This window comes from Dermacentor andersoni, chromosome 9 (genome assembly GCF_023375885.2).
Source record: "Dermacentor andersoni chromosome 9, qqDerAnde1_hic_scaffold, whole genome shotgun sequence".
NCBI classification, from domain to species: Eukaryota; Metazoa; Arthropoda; class Arachnida; order Ixodida; family Ixodidae; genus Dermacentor; species Dermacentor andersoni.
This window is the reverse complement of record NC_092822.1, coordinates 97,006,491-97,032,028: the sequence shown is the minus strand read 5'-3', so window position 1 is coordinate 97,032,028 and position 25,538 is coordinate 97,006,491. Positions and strand designations below refer to the sequence as shown.

The 25,538-nt window shown below is 48.0% G+C and overlaps 1 protein-coding gene across 7 annotated transcripts in view; it reads right to left on the bottom strand.

Annotated features, from left to right (window-relative positions):
- The window catches only part of LOC129384144 (uncharacterized), a 285,323-nt gene extending 261,291 nt beyond the window's left edge, over positions 1-24,032 (bottom strand). For all 7 annotated transcript variants that reach the window (XM_072284254.1, XM_072284258.1, XM_072284255.1 and 4 more), the window contains exons 1-2: positions 23,658-24,032; positions 12,153-12,235 (exon numbers count right to left, since the gene is read on the bottom strand). The gene's annotated coding sequence lies outside the window, so the exon portion shown is untranslated. The remainder of the gene's footprint in view (positions 1-12,152; positions 12,236-23,657) is intronic.
- Between the last annotated feature and the right edge of the window lie 1,506 nt (positions 24,033-25,538).

The following is a 25,538-nucleotide window of genomic DNA, read 5'->3' as shown; positions in this document are numbered from 1 at the left end:
GCATCCTGCAATAGCTCGTCGCTTTCGATGTCCAGAGTTAGCCATGATTCGGTAAAGATGGCAAAGTCCGTTTCATTATCTTGAAGAGGTTCCACGAGATCCTTTCTATGTAAGTAACTACGGACGTTTGAAAGCGCACCTTGCATAAGGTGACAAGTTGCTTCAAAGACAGGAATGGGAGAGTCAAGGGCGAAGGATGAAAATGGGTGATTGCAAGCACGTGTTGGTGGCTAGGATTCGATAACAGAGTCAGTCTGAGCATCGTAAACAAAACGCTTATTGCCTATGATGTGTTTATTGTACCTATTCTTAAAGGAAGCCTTCTCTCCTGCACGTAAAGATAGAGCTTTATCCTAGCCAGGCACACACGTGCGGAATAATGTTCGCGTACAGCTAACCGTGATTGTCATAGCATTGGCACCTGCTCAGCAAAGCAAGCAGGTGGTGTTTTCTGATAGGGTGGGGAGATAAGCTATACAATTTACATTTTGGTTCAGGGCTGGTGACAGCCAAAATACTGCACGCCGTAGTATACCTACGACGATTTTTCTTAAGTTGTTGGTCAACATATGATTGTCGGGCTTGAATTTTGCAAATGCAATACCACCTCTAAAATCGCTAATTAACGCGTTATTTGTATTGGCTGGCAAGCCTCTGAGTCTGACAGCAGATGTGTAAATGCGCCTACCACAAGTTATCAGTGCAGAGCCCTAGCTGTGCTATTTGACGCGGAAAATAAAACAGCCTGCATAACTGCTACACTAGCGATCTCTGGGAATGAAAGCTAAAAGGGGAGGGTGCAAGGCGGCTTGGGCTGGTGCTGAAACACCACCCCACACTCACCGGAAATTTTCAATACCCTCGCCCTCCTGACTACACCGAGGGGGGGGGGGGGCTGCAGCGACAGAGGACCTGTGGGCCCCGGGTGCCAGACGACCTAGCTACGCCACTGCCAAGTTGCTAAGCGTAATTAAATGTTTTCATGCTTCGCTGGCTGCAGTTCGGACGTATAGGTACCGTACAATATATGTAAACGACGTAAGTTTCGAGAAGGGTTTATTTGAAAAATTGATACCGCAAAGGTACGATTATCGCGGTAGTCTTTCGGGCAGTGCGCCCAGGGAATGGCACAGCTACCTCACGCATTCGGCGCCCGCTGAGATCGTCAACGAAGCTGCACATCAGCAGCGTTACGCAATCAGAAAGTGCAAGCAAATACGCGAATAAAACAAGCTCGTTCACGTCAGTTTCTTCTTCATAACGTGAGAGAAACATCAAAACAATGCCAACTATAGTAGCTCTGCGTCGGAGAAGTGCGTGCTCGATCGAGTCGAAATTTAACATTCAGGTCGAAGTGGTTTTGACGAGCGCACTCATTTTGGACGAGCGAGGCTGCTGTGTCAGATGACCGTCGCTTGCTGACTGTTTCGAGTATAATAAAAAGCGACCACTGTATCTGAAAAGCTAAGCTTCTCAGCATACCATTGCGGACAAATACAGCCGTCTACACAGCCACATTCCATACAGCGAATCGCCGCGGCGATCGTGCCGGCAGCTTTCGCTGAAACAGCTGCATGGGCACCGCGCCGCATCGCCGCTTCTCGCTTGCACTGTGCGAAGGAAGATGTCGTATTTCAAATCACTACGAATGCAAATTGAATCATAAAAGCAGTTGTCAGATCAAATCCGCCGGTGGCGTGCGCGTACGAATTCGTTGACTGCGGTACATACATATCCTTCGCTTAACGTAAAAAGCCTGATCGAAGTTTGTCCATTCCAACTCTCTAGGAATGGTTCCATTCTTTCGGAGCATGAGAACGTATAAATATACACGTAGGCGTTGTGGAAATCGCGCTGTCGATAAACAGTTGATACTTGGTGCGGCAGTCGATCGGGAGTTTGTCGGAATTGCATGGAAGTTCACCGAAGCCCACACACTGCGAGGACTCGCGTTCGTCAGTCACACGGTTGTCGGCCTATTATGACTACATTAAGTGGTCTGCCTACTAGTTTGTTGGTGAAATGTACTTAAGAAGCCCAGAAGTGCTCAGCATATACGAGGGGCATATATGATTCCGCAATCGTATTTCTGTTGGAGGGTCGCCTATAATATTGATGGACCTTCAGGAATTTTATTGGTGCGGGAAGCGCGCGCATAGAAAGCCTTGAGGGAAATTCAACAAGCATATTCCTGTTGGAGGCTCGCCAACAGCAGGTTCGAGGGACATTCAGGAATCCTATTGGTGTGGGAAGCGTTCCCACAGGCTGTCCTGAGGGACCATCAGGAATCTTGTCGGTGTTGGAAGGGCACCAACAAGAAATCCTGAAGGACCGTCAAAAACGCTGTGGGTCCAACAAAGATCGCTCTGTCGGATTTTTTGACTGGGAGTGTGTAATGAATTTTAGTGAGTGCTATTCGTCATACTCTACAAGCCTAACAGCCGGCTAATAACAATGCGGATGTTACCACTGAAAAATCATTCATGGAATTATCGCATGCCCGGATAAAGTAGATTCTGTTTAACTGCCGGTACCGCAGAAGATTACCACATTCCACCCTTCCCCATTCCAGCCTCTTTGTGCCGACGCCTCTAGACACAATACAAATTCTATACAGCTATAATTTTCTGCTAGCTGATACGTTTCAATGGCGCTACAGTTATGAAGATGATGATCGGGTGGTATGCATTGGCCGCAGCCGGATCTAATTTTGCAAAAAGCCTTGAAAGCAATTGCTTAGCACGAGCGCATCCTTTTAGGAAAATTCGTACCCGTTCATATGCGTAGGCTTGACGCCTCAACGCACTACTGATAAGGACAGTGTGCAATGTCATGTGTGTCCGCACATTTTTCTTGTTCTTGCCTAGATTGAAAAATTTGGCGCAACGCGCAGCCTTCGCGAAAGGCAGCCTATTTAAAAATGTAACAATGAAGAACAGCTAAATTTGTGGGCGCCGTGAACTCTTCACTTGAAATCAAGCAGCCGCTTCATTCTAGCTAAAACCTTCCTTAAAAATAAAGTCTCGCTAGAAACTCACAGTGGTGCCGACAACCTGTTGCAAAGATGAGCTCAAAATTAGTACACCGTTGCAGTCTCTAGAGTTTATGAAATATTCTTTTAAGCTCTTTGATGATGTCGGCAAGTTCCAAAAGCGTTTCACGTGCTTCTTAAAGGGCCCTTCACCAGGCCCACTAGCAAATTTGTGTTATACGCTGGAAGTTGTTCCATATCCTCTAGGGAGCGTTCTGACGCAAAAGTTTTCAAATCGGCTCATTAATAGCCGAGATAGAAATATTTCAGTGCCGCGAACCCATGATTTCAGTAGGCGGGCTGGACTGCTAAGCAAGACGCTCTCTCCACTCGGCCCGTATAGCCTCCGCAAGCGTAATTCCTGCCCCGCGTTCCATACCGGAAATCGAGGATCGCGTAACGTAACCCTTTATTTTTTCTCCTTGCTTTTTTTTTCGGCGCTACGCACTTCCGCTGACTTGCGCACGTCACTACACGACCGTGGGAACAAGCAGACGAAGCGAAAGTACATCTATCATGCTTCGCGATGCGAAGTAAAACAAAAAACATGCAGACATTCGGTACGTGTGTTTCATTACTTCTATAAATTTCAATTTGTCAATTCAAGCAACAGATCAGACAAATACCACATGTTGCCTTAAATAATTATGGAAGTCGCGTCACTACGAGCGACGTCACACTGCGGACAGGTGCACGTGGGCGCAGAGGCACGATGACGCCACCGCCCGGCCGACACCCTCTATAGAACTTAAGACCTTCTGGCTGTACCCTCTCCCCTTGAGCTACATCATGCAAAAGAGGCCGATATAGAAGTCCCGTGCAGCGTGCTACGAAGCTACGAGCGTTGCACCTGCGTTGAAAATGAGACGCGGAACACCGAGTGGGCGACGACGGCAATAACAATTCACTTGGTTCAGGAAACCCTGTCACTCCTTGGATAGCTTCGGGGTAAAAAAAGTACCGACATGGTGCGACATGCTTCCGAGCGCACTTTGTTCTGGACGTGAACCGTGCATATAGTCTCTGCGCTTGTGCTGCGATTGCGGTTCTGTCCGGCAAGCCTTCATTGCCGCGGAATGTGGATTACGTTCATGCCAGGTTATGCCTAAGAAGTGCGGCGTGCCCAATTGCTGGAGCAATTACAAATTGGGGCCGAAAGATCATGCGTTCATGATTCCGCAAGATCAATGACAGAATATAAGGTGCTAATGCGACAGCAAACAAGAGAAAAGCTGGAATCCTGCGGAATAAGGCAGCTATTTCTTTGTAATTAGTTGTACGAATTGTTTGTATCTCCATTGCTAAACTCGTTTGAGGTGTTCTAAATATGTGGACTGCGGTACTGTAGGTGATAATGCTTCGAAAGCGAAATTATTAATTTGGAGCCTGCGAAATTATTAGTTTAAACCTTATCTAGACTGGAATACATGTGTTCCAATGTGAAGAAGGGCACACCAGTGAAGTTGTCATATGTGTTGTGGTGCAGTGGTAACATTTTGTTGAAAAACTTTGTGGTCATAGGAACGGCAATCTCTTTGACGCCGATGATAAATCAAGGCAAAGAAGCTACTCTGAAGAAGAGGGCAGCACTGACTTTTCAACATAAGCCATGCTCCTTGTCATCATTTACCCGAAATTCGTCTCAGTCCTAAGGTTGAACCATTTCATTTTTATGCACGGGCTTTTTAATAATGCATCGCGTAAATAGTTTTGCATAAATAAAATAATCTTGGAACACCCTCTGTTCTGTGCGGGCCATCCACTCAAGTATGCCTAAACAACAATAACGGCGTTCCGGTTAGTGTTGCCCATAAGGGCGCGTTCCCTTCATTCAACTCATATTTCCGAGCACGCCGCCGGCCTCCTCTCCGTGACGTCACTCGCCGAGCGCTCAGGCCTTCTCTTGTCTAGGTGGTGTTGGCCCTGCTTGGCGCGCGGTCGGGGCGAGGGAAAGGGAAAATGGCGTTGGGATTGAAATGTCAGACCGTTCCGTGGCGCGTAGCGATTCATTCATTGCAAACACGATCGTTTGCGCGCATTGTATGCTTTGCGCTTGTCAGATCAAAATGACCATACCTGGTCACGGGCCCTTTAAAAAAGCAGTATGCAGGACATCCAGGTAATTTCCTTGTCCCTGACTCCACTTTTATGCAGTCTCACGTCACTTTAAGAGAGGCAGTGGAGGTGGCCAAGGCTCTCTGGCTCCCCGGCACTTCAGCCAACAGAATCCATGGATGTGTTTGAGAAGTTCCAGATTCTGCAGGGCGGGAGAAACTCGAAGCAGCCTGGTAGGAAATAAGAGTTAAAAGCTTGCTTGAAATTATCCCTATGACCTGTCTGTCCAAGTGCGCGATAACGGGAAATGGATTACTCGTCCAGGGGGGCTGGACAATGCGGCCGCTCCATTAACGCGCAATAAGGTTTTTGGAATCTATCTGATGTAACGTGCCCAGGAACACTTGGGCATGGGTGCTGGTGCACAGAAAAATAGAAACAAATAATCTTATATATGAATAATGACTACGGCCGATAAAAATAAGCATGAAAAGAATAATTATCTACTACGTAATGAGCAACAATACAGCAATAACACTTTTTGAGATATGGAGAACATGTACATAAAAAGAGAGAAGCTATAAGAAAAGAGATGAGTGCAGTTAGAAACATGATTCAAGAGAAAGTGCGAATCTCGGAAGAAAAAGAATGACGAGACTGACAGATAGCAGCAAGGAGAAAATGACAATCGTATAGAATTTGCATTGTGTCGAGAGGCGAGTGTCGGCACAAAGAGGCTGGAATGTGAAAGTGTGGAATGCGGTAGTTTTCTGCGGCACCCGCAGTGAAACGGAAGCTACTTGATCCGGGCATGCGATAATTCTACGAATGATTTTGCATGGAAAGGGGACGCTGGTACGGCTACATCCGCAGATAAGCGGCGAAAAGTGTATGTTGGTTATTCGCACCCGAAAAAGTTGGTGCGTGAGGTCAGAAAAAGTTGTTCAGAGGTATACTCAGGAATTTTTTTTGTATGCACGCTGAAATATTGCGCGACTTGAATTGCTTGTGCCATTAGACGCCACTGATCTGTATTCAGGTAATGCGGGTCAAATAATGTGTACAATTCAAGGAAAAGAAGCGGAGTTCAGAATTCTCTTGTAAGCCTGCTGATGGAAGCTAGAGGGTGCAAGATTTGTGGTGCTACGCGCCTTGAGACGGGGAAGCCATCTTCACTTACTGTGATAAGCACACAGACCTCGGTTATTGCTAAAACCCTCGTGAACGCTGTTCGATCAATAAGGGAAGACGATATTATGCATTTTACACAAATAGGGAAAAATTCTGGTCTCAATTAGACTTAGAGTGAACTTGTTTGTTTCCTTCATAAATTAAATGCTCTAAACATATAGCCTGCCCTAGTTAACTGGATTCGCACCTTTCTGACATCTCGCATTCAATTTGTAGCCACTAATGACGCTAACTCACCTGCTGCTCCAGCGTCCCGCAAGCGTCTATGACGTGCCCACTCACGTTTCCTCCAACGCTTGTCCGCGGATGACTGGGTATTGTCAAATATCTACTCCCTCAGACATTGTGGGAATTAAGGAGGATCTCAATAACATTCCTGAGTGGTGTCACCCGTGGCACATAGAAATAAATATTGAAAAGTAAGGCTACGAGGATTTCCCGTTCTACAGTGACCTGCAACAACAACCCTGGAGATGACACCATCATAGGCTTTCCCGTTCTACAATGACCTGCAACAACTGCAACAACAACCCTGGAGATGACACCATCATAAAATCCGTACACTCTTCCCGCATAACTTCCTGCACTTAGGCGGTACAGTTTCGTTCCAGCGCAAGGTGCTGCGTATAAACGAACCTTCAAAGGATATGGTGCCTGACCATCTCTGCGGCGGCAGGCTAGGGCCTCTATATAACGTTTAAAAGCAACGCTACAAATTTGTCTGCGAAAAACCACGCCGAAGCGTTGAGAGAGCGTTACAAAGCAAAAGCCGCAAGGAGCGGCGAGAGAGACGCTGTGACGGAGAAAGAAAAGCGAAAGGCGAAAGGGGAGAACGAAGAGAAAGAAGTCGTCGCCTCTGTATGCTGCTTTGATGGCAGAGGAGGAGGAGGAAAGACTGCGCCCGCCGGGAAGGAGCAAAAACATGACGTGTACTGGCAGACTAGACGATCGTTTTCGACGCCAACTATCGTCATACACGTGTACCGGCGACGTTGTGCGACTGCGTTCGTGTTGTGAAGTTATCTGGCCGCGTCGATGGACGCTCCCCGCGATCTCAGTGATGTTCAATTCTACCTATGTTACCGGAAATTGCAAGAAGCCAATGCAACTTGCACAACTCGCGCGAGTGCGGAGGCCACACGGGCGATCAGCGGCGGTGGGTCGCCATGTGCGCTGGAGCGGCAGGCCCACGAGTGCGCGCCGTATAGAACTGTGCACCCGTGTCCCCGATTCTGTAGGTCGATTTCTGCTTCCGATACGCTAAGCTTCCTAAATGCTTAATTTATCCCGTTGCGTTATTATGAGCCAGCAGGTAATGAATCTCGGTGATGTAAACATCTGAACGTGTAGTACTAATACAGACGTGCGCATTGAAGTTGTGGCGTGTGAAGTAGCTATGATTGCAACGTAGTTCCGCACTTCGGTTTCGTTCAACTATATCATTGCTGGCGATTTTTTTTTCCTTGCGTAGCCACTTGCTCTTTCGTTGAATTTGTCAAATTTTACAGAACGGGGGTTTTATTTTAAACAATATTCTGGTGCTTTAAGCACTTTCTCCTGTATAGTGGAGATGAGCAGTGCAGCCGTTACTTGTAGAACGGGCGAAGTTCTCTGCCACTGGCAATACCGAAAAAAATATGGTATTCTCTACTTGCGTCTTTTCATAATGTCAAAGCATCTTTGCAAAACTAAAAGCTATGAAAGAACAAGAACATATCAGCAAGTTGGAAATATTGCTTTTGTGTAGTGATTGCTGTGTAGTGTTTGTTTTCGACTATGAGAGACCCACTAGCCCCAAAATAGGCCATATTAAGACCTTTCTTATGATTTTATGTTTCTCGAATTATCAAATTTCTACAATATCCTTTTTGTCACCTAATTGAGTTTTCTTTCTCTACAGAATGAAAATGGGAGACATCGACACTAATAACGCCGTCAAAGAAAGCAGAACCTCCGGTTCCCATATGCAACATAGAGAGGGCCACAACACTAGTAATATTGCGATACTGCTCTTTTGCTGACAGGCCAACGCCATGTCGTATAAGTCACTTTTCTGACTAGAAAATGTGTTCTGTGCCGAAAATGACTCGGGCTCATTGGCGTGAAGCTTAGCTGATCGGATTGTCAAAAGTGTGCCGAGTTGGAGATTGGGCTGGTGGACCGTGCTGCCCAGTGACGGTTCATGCGTACAGGAAAACTGAACAGCGAAACAATGAGCGACTGCTTGCACTTCCCCACCACAAGAGTTGAGGAGACGGAAACGATGTTCACGTTTGCTGGAGCACCCACGGAAAGGTCTGCGAAGGTCCGCCAGCAAGTTAGAGGTGCTTCTACAATGATTCAATGTGAGAATTGTGATTCTGTTGTACAGGTGATTACCGACTGACCATAGCAGAAGGAATTTGTCTGGCCATTTGCTTGACTCGGGAATAGACTCTTCGCGCTCTTCACGCTTTAGAGCAGTTCTGTGTTCAACAGAAAATCAACACGGAAGTTTATATCGCTTGGGCTTGTATAGGGGGATGCTGTCATGCATACCATACAGAACAAGCTCAGCAAATCAATCTGTTTGCGACCATCGCACACGCTAGTCACTAGAAGCCAATCAAACATCGAGAAAAAAAACTTGAAAAGCTTAGCTTAGTCAGATTTCAAAACAAAGCCGGAAACTTATTGACACCCCTTGAGCCTTTATGAGTTAAAGCTGATAAATACGCTGGCATCTGCAGCAGGCGCTGTGCGACCCGACCCGACCCGACCGACAGACAATTTCAATGTGTAGAAACACACTGTAGTCAGCTGCCAACGCGTTCTATGGCAGATGCTTACATGCTAAATTGAAAATACAAGAATAGAATGTCATAAAATATCCGCAAGAATTGCTGCTGCACATATTCGATAAGCTTGTTAAAGTACACTGGCACAGGGTTCCACGCTACAGAAATGAACTGAAGGTGGAGTTGAACGAGCGCCCAATAGAGGCTGCGAAAATGTGCCTGTGTGCGGGTTCTTGTGTGGGCAGCAGGCAGGACGGTTGTTAACTTTGAAAAAAACATTCCCGTTCAGTATCTCGTGTTGGGCACTGGGTCATATATGTGTGCTTCCATTTATCTGAAGGTTTTGCGCTATGGGCAAAGTATAACGCTTCCAAAAATAGTTCGACTGAATATATATATATATATATATATATATATATATATATATATATATATATATATATATATATATATATATATATATATATATATATATATATATATATATATATATATTGTAATGAAGCAGACGCGCCCCTGCGTATGTGCCGTCTGAAGAGGAAGACTAAGGGCCGTGCCGTGATCGCGAGCGAGCCCCGTGCTAAGGACAGCCCTTCCAGTGCCTTGATTTACCTAGCGTTCCACACCGTTGTGAACGACAAACCTCATCGCATTCGCTGCGCGCTCGCAGTGACGAGCACCAGGCCAGAGCGAACTGTAGTCACTTTTCGTAGCTTGCGGCAAAGGCTCTCGTGAATGACGGAAACGGCTGCTCCGGTATCGACTAGTGCGACTGCGGCTACTCCCTCTACAAAAACGCTAATAACATTTTGCGGCGAAGATTGAGGTCTTGAGAACGTCGATGTATTTGCAGTTCTTGCCTCAGGAACTGCAGCAGTCAGTTTCCCTCTTCAGTGGGAACTCGACGACGCAGGGGCGAAATCGAACGCCCACGAGGAGGAGAGCGCCGAGTTTCCGACCGACGATTAGTGTCGAGACGTCGCGGTGAAAATGGAGGTGGGGCGGCGTATTGTGGCGCGTAGCTGGGCGTGTCAAACCTGGTACGCTCAGTTGGGGCGCGGCGGCGACAGAAGCGCGCTACATGACCAGCAATGCCGCAGGCGAAGCAGATAGGCCGTTTGTCTTGAGTGCGCCACGTCTCGGTGGGACGCAAAAACTGTGGTGACGGTCGGGCAACTGGAAGTGAAGCCGGGTGCATGGGCAATGAAAAGGAATCTGTCTGTGCAGGTGGCCGCGCAACCACGGCTGCATAACTGAGCGGCAGCGACGTAGGGTGAGTGGCAAAGGTCGTATGGGCCAGCGGCACACTCACAGGATTGGGTAGGGGTGTTGTAGGAGCTGCAGGAAGCGCTTCAGATATCTGAGTTTGGATGGCTTGCTGCAGCGTTGGAGGCAAAGCTGCCGTAGGTGCGTCGCTGTGAGGGAGCAACTAGAGCTGCCTGGCCACCTCTTCACGAATAAAATCTTTAATATGCTGCGAGAGGGCCGAGTTGGTTATTTCGGTAGAAACCGCGATGCTCGAGACGGAATCGGCGTGCTGAATGTTCTGGCGGGCGATGGAACGTTGACAACACAGCTCGTCAAAGCTCTGGCAGAGGTTAATGAGGACTGATGCGCTAGTTGGGCTTTTGGCCAGCAACATCTGGAATGCGCTGTCCTCGATGCCCTTGAGGAGGTGTTTAATCTTGTCATCCTCTGACATGCTGGGATTTTACTCGCTTGCTCAAATCGAAAACATCCTCGATGTAGCTGGGGAATGTCTCTCCAGGCTGCTGTGAGCGCTGGCGTAGACGCTGTTCAGCGCGTAGCTTACGCACAGCTGGGCGATCAAAGACTTCAGCAAACTGAGTCTTAAACGCGGACCAGCTCGTAAAGTCTGATTCGTGGTTGAAAAACCAAAGTTTGGCTACGTCGGCTAGGTAGAAAGGCACGTGGGTCAGCTTAGACTGGTCATCCCATCTGTTATGGGCACTTACACGTTCGTACGATGGTAGCCAGTCTTCCACGTCGTGTTCGGCGGTCCCACTGAAAATGGGTGGGTCGCGTTGACGAGGGACGCCGGCGCAGATGACAGTGGCAGCCGGGGGGGGGGGGGGGGCGCGCAGGCAACGAGGTGGCGGGATCAGGCATTGTGCTGGGCGATCTTGTTGGCAGGGTTCGAGTGCGGAGCTCCAGGACGAGGCGAAGGATCTCAGCAACCTCCACCAAATGCGATGAGGTTTATTGTCGTTCACAACGGTGTGGAACGCTAGGTAAATCAAGGCACTGGAAGGGCTGTCCGTAGCACGGGAATCACTCGCGATCACGGCACTGCCCTTCGTCTTCCTCTTCAGACGGCACATGCGCAGGGGCGCGTCTGCTTCATTACAATATACATATTAGTAGATTTTTGCAGATATTGAGGAGTAGCCGTGCAGGCGCGGAGGTAACCGACATACTCTATGCAGTCTATGAACTATCAGACGGCTACCCGGTCTCGTTGCTACTGGCATAAAGCAAGACATTACGTTTGCTATCGGACGTAGTTTTACACAATCACATCCAACATTCCTCGTAAATTAAAAGGCACCTTCAAAAGCGTTCGCACCGTTGGAGACGTATGATCGCTTATTTTGCAAATCGAACGGCAGAGGAAAGACATCGCAATGATGCGCGCAATCGGATGCCTTTTTTTTTTTTAAGGACACGCTACTTGAAGAATTACAGCACTCATTCTTCGTCTCTTGTCCGCGCCCAGTTGGCATCTTGACCGGTTGGCGCAAAACGATTTGTGTCATAAATACATCCTTGAATCCAGCATTTTTGGCCTTGCCCTGCCTACCACAATCCATAGCTGACAACTGCCCTTAACCGCAGGCTTTCGAGAACATGAGCTGGAAAACAGTGAGTTGACCCAATGTGAGTAAAAAAGTTCAACGTTCAAGAAGCGCAGGAAAGTGTTCACTTTATTTCTAGGGCCGTTGTCAGCATTATTCGCGCTTTGCTGATACATCAGATGACCACCCCTACAAGCCCCATATACGCTATGCATATACGCTGTGATAAAGATTCGAAGGCCCCTCACGCAACTTGGACGCAGCGTAATTGTTTGTACTTACCGACTCGGGGTGTTCTAGGAGCGACAACCAGAGCGATGGCCAGGACAATGGTGCAAGTTGTCCATGCGCCGAGCCGCACAATCCTTGAAAATAAAGACGGCGAAGGAACGTTCTACAACCGGCTTCCACTGTAAGTATTGGTCGGCTGACCCTTATAAAAAGCTAGCAATAGGCAGTGTTAGCAATAGGCAGTGTCAACCTATCATATTGAGTAATACATGCTAACGTCAGATGCCTTTTCAGTGCGCAGCATATCGTATTCTTTGCAAGGTGCCGGGAATGTTTTCTTTCTTTCAGCAGTGTAAGTATACAAAAAATTATTTTGGTTGCAAGAAAATAATCTTTTGCATCGCATTAACAAGAGATCCCTGACCCGCATTGTACACACATCACGTTACCTGCCACGTGGCAGCTAACAGTGTTCACAAAATAGAGCAGTTTTCTACACTGAACATAGCCCGGTCTATGGCAGATAACGCAATCTTAAACCACGTACATGACGAAAGAATTGAACATTGATTCCACAAATTGAAACACGAATTTTACGAAGTACCCGAATTTCCTAATTAACATTTTTACAGGGTGAACAGCGTTCTATGGTATGCGTTGAAAATACTAATTGTTGCCGGTGATTCGCCAAGGTATACTGATCGAAAACAAATTATGATGGCACCGGTTTATACGCGCCGTCCAATTTTCCTTGGCCTACCTCCACTTTTTGTAAAAGTGCCGTTTATTTCACTGATGCGCCAAACTAACAGCAACGCCAATGTGTTTTCTCGCGTAAAATGCTCTCTTATTGTGTCATCCACAAGATGCCTTGAAGTGAATACGCCTTGCGAATTAAGCGGCTAGAACTTGTAAAGTGAACAATTTCAACGGTAAAATAACAAGTTCAAGCTTAATTAGTGCAGTGTCAATATTTATTCCCTAATTCTGTTTAAGAAGTATTACTGCTAGGTTGAACCACAGGGTGAACAGCACATTCCGTAACGCATTTTGATTTCTTGTGCAAGTAACTTCCGCCCATGAGCAATTTAACGCAAGAACTGGAATTGTGCTATCTGCCTCAAATTCATTTCTATATCTGCAATAACAACAATCCTGTATATGCTGTGTAACACGCTACCAAGTTCCCCGGAAGCTAAAGGCACAAGCGGTTCAATGTGTTGACCAGCATTACCAAATAAATGGCCACGCAGATGCAATAAGAGCTTGGCGCTTTTTTGAATGCGAGTCATAGCCCCTGTCACACAAGCACACGAAAATCTTTTGAGCAAAAGGACTTGTCCCGAAAAGGAGTTTTGCTCACAGACACACGAGAGAGAGAGCGATCTTTGCTGGAAGCGGAGTTCGTCGATCATTTTGATGGCCGACAAGGAGTAGTCTCGAAACCAGTGATTATATATATATATATACATATATGTATAATTCGTGGAAAAATTCTGTAGGTACGGTGCATAGGTAGTTGAATAAACGAAGGAGTACACTCATGAAAATTGCATTTTTAATGTTTAAAAATGCAATTTTTGTAAGTGTGCTCCTTCGTTTCTTCAACTATATATATATATATATATATATATATATATATATATATATATATATATATATATATATATATATATATATAGCAAAGGGGTATTTCTCTGTCGCCTAGACTCATCAGCAGGAGCAGTGAACCCAGTAAGGCTCATTTTCTTCTGGGCCTTCGTAAGCAGGTCGAACGGGTCCGTAAGCAGTTCGACCTCTCTCTCTAACCTACCGCAATAAAGATTTACTTTACCATTTTTTTTACATGGGGTTCTGAAATTTTCTTGCAAACCGTGTAATAGTATCAGTTTTCACTTTATATTTAGAAATACATCAGTTTATTTTGGCCGATTTTGTTTCGAACGCTAGCGCCACGCTTTCCGTGTAGCGTGCTCAGAAAGAAACAATAAAATGAGATCGTCGGTGCCATGCGTCTGCTGCGAAACACCTATTCAATAAAGAGTCTTTAAACTTGCTAAAAGACCGCTTGCTTAAAAGGGATTTTGCGTGCTCGTGTGATAGAAGCAGAAAGCAAATAGCTTGCGCACTTGGTTCCATAGAGTTTCATACAATAATTACTAGAGGGAACAAGAGGGAATGATGGGAAGTACATGGATTTGTCTGTTCTTCGTGCTTGTGGATTCAGACGTTTTAGTGGCTTTGTATACTACGCTATAGAAATGTTATATAATTTCAGCGCAATATATACTGTTCGAAGTGCGAAAGACGCCGCAAACACGCACAATTGCTATAAATTGCAACTATTGAGCTTGTCCAGGTGGTCAAATCGAAACGTGCCAAGCGTCTCTAGGCAGTGGCATGCCCGCGATAAATTTATAAGGGCGTTTCATTCGCTTGTCCATACATGCGTCCATGGCTTAATGGTTTCAATATCAGGCTTCTGTGATAGAGTTCCTGAGTTCGAATCCTCCCGTTGGACAATTTTAATGACGTTTACTTATTACGCAGTACATTGTTGAAAATGACGAGTTTACAAAGTCACAAAGCCGTTTGAAGTCAAAAGGACGAAGTTTAGGCAAATCCATGTACTTCCCATAATGCCCATGCTAGTACAACCGTTCTCATTGCAGCTCCCGTAAACACTAGCGCCAGAGTTCCCTCCAGTAATTATTGTATGAAAGTATGCCTAATTCAATAGAAGCGAGTCCATACATCGGATTGCTAGAACATTGTCAGGGAGCTGTACTAAACTTTGATTACTTTCTAGCTAAGCACACAGAACTTCGACTAAACACGTGTCATGTGTAAACAATGCTGCTGTTATGCACTCGCTCAAATATGCGAGACAAGGCTGAATGTGTGTCGATATGACAAAATTCAAGAATAATTGTGGAAACTCCGGTGAAACACACTTTGACGAAACAGTCTGTCGTAGAGAACATTGCCCGAAATAACCAATAGACGCATGCATTATTCGCAGAAGTAACAAAACGCTCCCTATATGAGTTCACTGATGCAGCTGAAGGCGGCTACACTGCCTTAGAAGAATGGGCCAAGAGCTAGGTACGACCACATCATGAGGTTAATAGCTTTCAGCTGTCGAATAATAATTGGACTACGCACTCACAGGCGAAACGATCCAGTTTGAGCAATCCAGTTTGAGTTTCTCCACCAAGGAGGTTCTATAGTACGTAAACTTTGGAACCGGTAAGCTCCCGACTGGAAGTAATAAGCTGGCTGTGTTTACAGCATTTCACACCCGCCATCACGCGAGTCCCACAATATTGCTTTTGCAGAAACTGCCCAAATTGATTACCCGGTAAATGATGCATATCTTGGCTTCGTGATTCAAGGGATTGGAGTCGCAAAGTTCGTGCACCTTTACGTGACGCAGGATCGAGAGAGCTCGGCGGACGCTTATTTTGCGTGTCCGTGACTGCGTGAGCAGACGTAAAAGGCAACAATTACGATATATCGGTGTTTCAGTGCACCAACTGGCAGTTCGCGTCCACCGTTTGTGAACATCGGTCGCCGTAAGCAGTTCTTTGATGCATAGTCGCAGTCAATTGAGGACCCCACGTCACTTGCTCGCGCAAATTCCACCTCAGTGTTCGTCCCCGCTTATCGCGAGTTGCGTTGTTCACGCCGCTATCGCTTAGTATGCAAAGGTGAGACGGTTACCGTGTCTTGCAGTGAGCACTGGTAGTTCTTCGAAATCACTTTTGCAGTGTCGCGACGCACAGTTGCGCACTCACATGGAACTTTTCGCATTTCACGCGCAGAAAAATGAACCAGTTAAACCGTGCACTTACAATGACTGCATCCATGGGGTGATCTATGAGGAGTAATATTGTTACGTGTAGCTGACGCCCAATGCTATTTACAATTTATTTACTGGGGAGCTAACGAAGGCCAAAATGACGACGCTATATCAAGCGGGCACACACGTCGTCTTCTTTCTCCTCAGTGCAGCCACACTGTGGCGTTTGTTCCGTATCATCGCCCCCGGCCGTAGAAGCACCTTCCCGGTGCTTAATCTACACATCCGCGGTGAAAGGTGCATGCTATGACTTTAGTCTCGCAACGTGAACGATGTCACTTGCAGCTGACGATGACGCTGAGAGGTCGGCGGGGATGATTTTACACGTGACATCAGTCACTTGGTGTCAGCCAGTGTAGCGCGACAGAAGCTTTTCGGAAAGGCCCACACGTCAAATGGGTGACCAGAGAAGCACCAGAGAACCTGGAGAAAAGTCCACGTCGGGAAGGTGGCAATCATAGAGGCGTCTCTGATGCTCCTGTGAGGCCTCGAGAGGGGTGCGGGCGAGCTAGCGGTCGTGGTGGGCGTGTGCGATCGCGTCGCGGGCGTATTCAGTGGCTGAACGTGCGGGCGAGGGCAGCAAAGTGTCCAAGGGCAACGCGGGTTTTCGGCCATATAGGAGATAGAATAGTGAATAGCCGGCGGTGTCGTGACGCGATGAATTCTACTCGAACGTCACATATGGTAAGTGAAGGCCCCAGTCGTGATGGTCGGTCGCAACGTACTTCGAAAGCATGTCGGTGATGGTGAGGCCGTTGGTCTGCGGGTGGTAGGAAGTGCTGAACTTATGCTTTGTCACGCAGAAGCGGAGGACGTCCTCGACGACTGCCAAGAGAAAGCTGCAGCCACGGTCGGTGAGTAATTGGCGCGGAGCACCGCGCACTAAAATGAAGTCAAAGAAGAAAGTCAGCAACGTCAGTAGGACGACTCGTCGGGAGGGCTCTGGTGATTGCGTACAGCTCAGCATAATCAGAAGCGACGGCAACCCATTTATTTCCGGAGTCCGAGAGATTAAATGGTCCAGGAAGGTCTAGACCAACAGGGAAAAAAGTTACAGGTGGGATGTCGATCGGCTGGAGACATCCAGCTGGAAGTGTGGAGGGATTCTTCCAGCGCTGACAGGGTTCACAGGCAGCAACGTAGCGCCGCACGGAGCGGGCGAGACCAGGCCATAAGAATCGACGGCGTACACGGTCGTATGTGCGCGAGACGCCCAAGTGTCCAGCCAAGGGAGCGTTGTGAAGTCGGTGGAGGACAGTCGAACGCAGGTGTGATCGAATGAAGAGCAGAAAGTCAGAGCCGTGTGGATCGAAATTGTGGCGGTATAATGTCCCCTCCTTGATGAGAAACGTCCAGGGAGAAGCGTGGCCACACGTTGACTCCAGACGGTCGATGAGGGCTCGTAATGAAGGATCGCGGCGTTGCTCGTTGCCAATTTGAAGCAACTGGGACACAGAGAAAACGCAAGCGATGACGTCCGCATCAGTCGGTTCGTCGACCGAGTAGCGGGACAAACAATCGGCATCCTGGTGCATGCGTCCCTTCTTATATACCACGGGGAAAGTAACGCCCAGCGAGCGAGTCGTCCCGTGGGGTCCATGGGGGGGGGGGGGGGGGGGGGGTAGCCAGCAGAGAGCGGCTGACACAGAATGGGCGTCCGTACAAGTATGGACGAAGCTTCGCAACAGCCCACAGACGAGCGAGGCACTCGCGCTCTGTGATTGCATAATTGCTCACAGTTGGTGATAGAAGTCGGCTGGCATAGGCTATAACGCGATCATGTCGACGCTGGCGTTGTACTGACACTGTTCCTAGGCCGTGACCACTGGCATCAGTTAGAACTTCCGTTGAGACAGACGGGTCAAAGTGGGCCAGAATTGGAGGCGTGGTAAGGAGAGCAGTGAGCTGCGAAAAAGATGCGGCATGGTCGGGACCCCGAGAAAATGGGGCGTCTTTCTTGAAGAGGTCGGTAAGGGGACGTGCAATGATCCCAAACCCTTCACAAAGCGTCGGAATTAAGAGCACGGCCCTACGAAACTACGAACGTCCTTGGTAGACTTCAGAGCAGGAAAGTTCGTAATGATGCGAGTTTTGTCCGTGTCAGATCCCACAGCTCTAGCATCCACGAAAATTGGCGGCGAGCGAAGTGACACTTTGACGAGTTCAACTGGAGACCGACGCGGGGGAACACATCAAGAATCGCTGTAAGACGGTCTAGATGCGTGTCGAATGTGGGCGAATAAACGATGACGTTGTCTAGATAGCCTAAACAAGTGGACCACTTGATCCCCTGAGGCAGAGTCCATCATTCGTTCGAAGATGGCGGGCGCGTCACAGAGACCAAAAGGCATGACCTAGAACTGATAAAGACCGTCAGGGGATACAAATGCAGTCTTCTCTCGGTCCGTGTCGTCGACGGATATCTGCCAGTAGCCGGACCGTAAGTCGATAGAAGAAAAATAGGTGGCACCGTACAGGCAGTCTAGAGCGTCATCAATACGTGGCAAAGGGTACACGTCCTTTTTTGCGATTTTGTTCAGGTTGCGATAATCTACACAAAAGCGCCCCGTTCCATCCTTTTTGACAAGTATGACAGGAGAATCCCAGGGACTACAGGGAGGCTCGATAATGTCCTTTTCAAGCATCTTTTTTAGTTGATGTTGGATAACAGCTCGTTCCAACGCAGAAACACGATATGGACGTGGGTGAATAGGGATTATAGGATCGCCAGGATTTATGCTATGTGTCAAACGTCCAAGTCAAAGTCAAATATTTAGTGATAGCCTTCAAGAACGCGGTAAAAGGCTTCAGCTTGAGCAGGTGTAAAATCAGATGAAACCATCTTCTCAATTTCGACGTCAGTACCGTACGATAACGTCATGGTATGGGCGGAGCTGTAACGATCTTCCACTGTGAATAGCTTGACCTCATCATCCTGCAAAGCGCTAATTATAGCCAATGAGATCCCCAGAGGCAGGACTTGCGCGGTTAGCGCAAAATGGACAAGGGGGAGGCAGGTGCGGTTGCCAGTAATTGTCAGCAGAGTGTGCGGCATGGTAACACCGTGTGTAAGCATAACGGTCGGAATCGGTACCACGTAAGTGCCGTCAGGTGCAGCTGGAGAGGACAACAAGTTGACATGTGTCACAGAGTGAGGCGATTGACGAAAAGAATCCATGCTGTTCAAATGACTTGGAGACGGGTCCAGAGGGTCGGCAAGAAGAGGCAAGTCAAGATGAAGTGAGCCCGCCGAACAGTCAATGAGGGCAGAATGATTGGCAAGGAAATCCAGACCGAGAATGAGTTCGTGAGGGCAATGCTCGATGATGGTGAAGAGAACTACGGTGTGCCTCTCAGCAATGGTGAGTCGGGCAGCGCACATGCCAACAATAGCTATAGTCCCTCCGTCAGTGACTTGTACAAATAATTTTGGGGCAGACATCAGAACTTTCTTGAGCCGACGGCGAAGAGCGGCACTCATAACGGACACATGCGCCCCGGTGTCAATCAACGCGCACACAGGAACATTGCCGACGAGAACGTCCAAAAGATTCTTCTTCGTGGGTAAGGTGAAGCGAGCATTTCGTGCCAATGTCGTCATTGCAGCTTCACCTCCAGAAGCTGCGCTGTCTAGTTTTCTGTTTAGGGCTGCGGCGAGTAGGTCGGAGAAAGAGCACGACGTGACGGGGGCGAACGAGATTGACAGCGGGAGGGAGAGAGCGAGTGGGAGTAGTGGGGTCCTGTCAAAGGTGTCGCAGGGTCAAATAATGTGGCGGGAATAGATGGAGCGAAGGAAAAGAATGCATTGGAGGGACGAGGGTGGTAATCAGGAGAATAGCGCGTCCGACAAGTCCAGCGGCTGCGGCAGTGGCGAGCGACGTGTCTAATGCGTCGGCAGTTAAAACAGGTCGGCTTGTCGTCCACGGTTCGCAATTCGGAGAGGTTGCGCTGTTCAGTTGAGGAGTAAGAAGAGCGGGGTGGGGACGTGCATGGAGAAAGAGGTTCCTAGCGTACGGAACGAATGGATTTCAGGCCGGTATTGGACAACTCTTGATGGACGACGGCCTGGATCAAGGAGATTGTCACCGGAGAATGATCAGATGACGGGAATGAAGGGGCCGCCGGTTGTGCTACTACGACCTCACGACGAACGATGCAGGTTAAGTTGTCACATCGTGACGGCTAGTGGAAGACGTCGTCACATGATGATGTAGCAGCTGTGTTGAAAAGTCGCGTGATGTGCTCGGATACCTGGCGGCATTTAGCATCCTCCAGACGGCGGCACTCCTTGAGGATTGTGTCGATGCTGGTGACGTTCGTAAGCGCCAGTAAATTGAAGGCGTCGTCAGTGCTGCCTTTTAGGACGTAATTAACCTTATCGTCCTCACAATGTTCGGGTTAGCCTTCGCACAAAGGGCCAAGACGTCAAGAATGTACGACACGTAGGACTCAGTCGACGTCTGTACACGTGTGGCAAAAGCTTTCTTGAAATTGACTTGGTGACCGAACGGATTGCCAAAAAGGTCGCGGTGCTCCTCTTTATAGACATCCCAGCACGATATCTCTTCATGACTCTGGAACCATGCTAGTGGAGCTCTGTCGAGGTAGAAAAGAACGTTGGCAAGCATAATAGTCGGATCCCAACTGTGACGGGTGCTGACACGTTTATATAAACGGAGTCAGTTGTCAATATCAGGACTGCCAACTCCGGTGAAAACACCAGGATCGCGAGGGGGAGGGAAGCGGCGACGTAGGTCGGGGCTCCAGGCAAGACGCTTGCGTAGATGAAGTGCCACCAGCAGGATACGAAGTTGCACTGTCGCCGCTGGGACCGCTGTGAGGCTCCATGACGGTTACGGGGAACGTCCGCCTCCACCACATTATATTACGTGTAGCTGATGCCCAGTGCTATTTACAGTTTTTTTACAGGGAACCTAACGGAGGCCAAAATGGCAACGCTATATCAAGCGGGCACACACGTCTTCTTTCTCCTCAGTGCAGCCACACTGTGGCGGCTGTTTCGTATCAATATATTTACGATTGGAAGCCACACCTTAACAGAAAGAACAAATAAATAGCATATTTAATTTGCTCCGTGTAGTTAGTTTTTGGTGGCGAAAGAGGACCGACGATGGAACAAGTCTCATAACCACATGCTGTAAAACATTTTCTAACGCCTAGTTGTCTCGCAAACCCTCTATGGCGAATACAGCTTTCTAACGCCCCAAAAAACGCAAGGCCTTTGGACTTGGCTGTGGTGGGCTAAACGCTGCTCCTCCATAGTGACACCAAAATATACGTTAGCTTATAACTGTATCGAGCACACTTCTGTCGCCTAGCTTGAAACCTTGCAGTGGTCAAAAGCTATGTCCCAAGGGATGTTGCGTGTGCCAAAGCTCCGGCAACTGTCTTCGAGCTCAGCTCGCCACTTCATACCCCAAACTACCTATCTGGTCTCAATCTGGCACTTGTTTTGGTCCCCTTGTCCCCGTGTTTGCTTCTCGTTCCACTCCACACACGTGCCCCCTCTGGCGTCCTATATAAATGGTTGGCCTAGGCCTCGGTCTGCGCGCCCTGCCTTACTTTAGTCTGTTCCAATGTTCTTCGGCAAATTTTTATGCAGTGCAATCACAAACCCGTTCCACTCACAAACTCGTTCCAATGCGAACTTATCCCTAAGAACATAGCTCATACGGAGCTATCAACCCTTAGTGCACATACAGCCTGTAGGCACTGCAGACCGCTTTCAACACAGGGGCCGCGCGAAGCAGTGATCAGGCGCGCCGTACACAACTGTCCTCGGAGTGAAGACAACTTAAACCGCCCTCCCCCTTCTTGCGTCAATGCCCTGACGGCCTGCCCTCCCTGCCTTCGATATAACTGGAAATAATAAACGCTCTCTCAACTGTCTGGTACTATGGTTCTCTGACCCCCGTGGTTGCTTAGTGGCTATTGTGTTGGGCTGCTAAGCACGAGGTCGCGGGATCGAATCCCGGCAACGCGACCGCATTTTGACGGGGCGAAATGCGAGAACACCCGTGTACTTAGGGGCACGTTAAACGACCCGAGTTTCCGGAGTCCCCCACTACGGCATGCCTCATAATCAGATCGCGGTTTTGGCACGTAAAACCCCATAATTCAACTCATGGCTGTGTAGACAAACTTGGCTATGCGTAAAGGCCACCTTATAGTCCGACGCAGCGTGGGCGTGAACCAGCGTCGGCGGAGGTTGGCGATGCCAGCTTCGTCTTGTTACCATTTCGCGAAAACTCACCCCTCTACAGTTCACGTCGTCGTGCGCCGCGCCACACCGCCTAGACGCATGCGTATTTCATACAAAACTAGGCGTTTCAGGATGATCAAGAAACTGCGAGCTCGCTGCAAAGTGCCGGGGAACGCCCCACCGCCAGCGGCGAGACGCGGACCAAGGCCGTTGGCCTACTGCAGCCAACGGACGCCGCATGAGTCGGCGCTTTCGCTGGCGTGGCGTCGCCCTGCCAAGCATGCATGCATGCACGTCAACACTACGTCAGAGTATAAAGCGGCCTTTGCACTCTCCTGTCATGCGAAACATAGAACACATCGGCGCCAACATAAACAGCGTGGCACGCGGGCAACAGCTGAACTGGTGTGAACAAAATCGCCGGCATTTCCCGCAGAAAGCTAAATTCCAGAAATTCCTCTTTAGGACACAAATACGTTGTACAGAATTTGGCAAACAGCAAGTTCAAGAATACCGAAGCGTATGAGCTTACAAGTGCGTAACGAAGTGCCAATAGCAAAAATTTCGCAAGCAATCTTTGCTAGATTGACTAAAGATGACAAACTTGATGTATTAGTTACGTGTGACGAAGAGTCATTCATAGAACCTCTAAATGTCCTTTGGAGCGGCGCATGATTTATCTGTCATATACCTTATATGTGCTGCTCCGTAGCCGCGACAAAGCAAGTTATCTGATGTTAACATAGTGTTTCATAAATGTAGGCAATAAAAAAGAAACAGTGATGCTCTTTCTGCGATACGAAGCGAACGAAAATATGACACAGGCAAGTGTAGTTGACTAAATAATGCGAACCATTCATGAATTGTAGACTATGGTTTTATGAATTATGTAAATGTGTAGCGAACGATTAGGCCTGGGCTGACAATATATATAATTACCAGATATAATAAAACTGAAAGCAAACTAAAGTCACGCGGCACTTATCCGGTCTACGCAGTTCACATACCTAATCACTCCTATGGCCCCCTATTTTCGACAGCTACAACGGATGAATCGGTCAAAGTGAACAATATAGCTGTATTATCATCGAGATTTGCGTAGTTAAATAGCTAGACACCCGCAACAAAATGAAGTGCATTCGGAGTAGAATGCGTTACATTAAGAATACATACATACATACATACATACATACATACATACATACATACATACATACATAATACATACATACATACATACATACATACATACATACATACATACATACATACATACATACATACATACATACATACATACATACATACATACATACATACATACATACATACATACATACATACATACATACATACATACATACATTCACACATATTCGCAGACGCAGACTAGAATAGATAGCAGACTAGAATATAGAATAACCCAGCCCCTTACGAGGACGCCTTGAGCCTGCCATTGCAAAGGCTTTACCTGATTATGCGACAAGGAGGAGGGCCTGTGAAGGTCTTGCGCAGAAGGTGCAAATCGTCGACGCTGATCTAGTGTCGTCCAGGAGGCGTCGACCGAGGTCGGTGCAGTCTCGAGCTCGATGCTAGAGCTTGACCACGACGCAAGAGACGCTGTGCCGATCCGCATTCACGTTTGCCAGTCCCTGGACAAAGGAAGGACCTCATGGGCCTCGATCCAAGCGGGAGCCCGGAGCGATCGTGGGCCAGGAAGCCCGGTTCCCACCGCGCCCGGGACCCAATCTTCTCCGTCTGCCACGCTGGCCGCGTTCTTCCGAATGCTGCCACGCGCACCTTCCACGCTCAGATCGGCACGCGTTGCACCGCCCCAAATTTCCGCTTCGTCGTCGTCGTCTCTGTGCGACTGATGCCTCGCAGAACCGAGAAAAATGTGGTAGGCGTATATTAAGTCCTGTTCTCGACTGATCATTTTCCCTGTACCTTCCGCACTTTGTACGAATATTTCTTGAATTTTTTGCCGTAGTGCTGGCGCTTCGTAAGTTAAGCCCAACAATAGATTATGTAATCATTGTTACTGATTCTTTGTCCTTGTGTACTTCTTTCACCGCACCTAATGAATCTCGGGTTCTGCGAGTGTTTAAATGCTTGGTACCTCAAGGCTTAACTAATATCCATTTAGTCTGAGTACCTGGGCACAGGCCTGGTTCTAAATGAAGCAGTTCTAAATGAAATAGCGCCGCAAGCGTCGCTAGCTGGCCTAACCATTAAAATTCTCCCTACATCAGCCTTAATCATAGCTGCAAGATTTCGGAGGCAAAGGTTATGCCAGACTTGGCTGTGCCATCTAGAATAAATTCCTCCGCTTTTAAACACTTATTGAACCTTGGAAACTCACTCTTTACCTATCTAGAAAAATTAAAGTAACTATTAGTAGGCTTCGCTGTTGCATACCTTCTTTAAATTTTTATTTATACAGAGCTGGTCTGGCACCCTCACCGATTTGTCATGTGTGTAAGCAAGGTGAAACCATACCACATTTTTTCTAATTTATTCTCGACGATTTATTAGCTTAAGAAAACGAACCTTAGAAACACTACTCCGCCTTCTCGGATTAGATTTAACTCCTCAAAACAAGCTTTCTTTCTGTGCCTCTACGTTTGGGCATAGTAACGGGAACGCTATCGCTGCCATCCCAAATATTCTTTTAGCATCAACGGAATTTAAACTCTGAATACGATTATTCTTTAAATCGAAAGCTTTACTGGCCGCGAACTTGCGATTATGCCGCGGTGCTGCTCCGAGGAGGCACATGACGTCACGACGTCCTAGTCACCACTGCGCATGCGCCACTAGTAGCGCCGAGCTACATGTGTTCCGCCGCTGCGCAGCGCCGCGCCTTTCCGCAACCGCCGTTTGGTATGACGTCACACCGCGTTCCTCGTCGTTGCCCTCGCCTCCGCTCGCTTCGCCAGCTGCGTCGCATGCCTGATAACATGGAGGATTGAAAAGGAGAGCTCGCGTGCGCCGCAACCCCAGTTGAGGCGGCAGTATGGACGGCGACAATTCTGATAAGCAGGAGGAGGCCTGGAATCGACATCGGAACGAGATGAAGAGGAAATCAATCGCTCGGGAAACAGACGAACAGCGCGCCGAACGACTGTCTAAACGCCGCAAGACAGCTAGACAACCAGACTAACCTGGACTTGCAATCAATATTAACTAAGGCTAACCATGCTATGCCTTAGCTTTCGCTACGTATATCCTGGCATAGCCGAGCTAAGCCACTGCCAATTTTTGGCCTCCTTTTCTTTCCCGAAAGTTGAAGTTGTGTTGTTTTTGCCCCCACACTCCTTTATGGTAATGGCAGAATTTTCAGTTTCACATA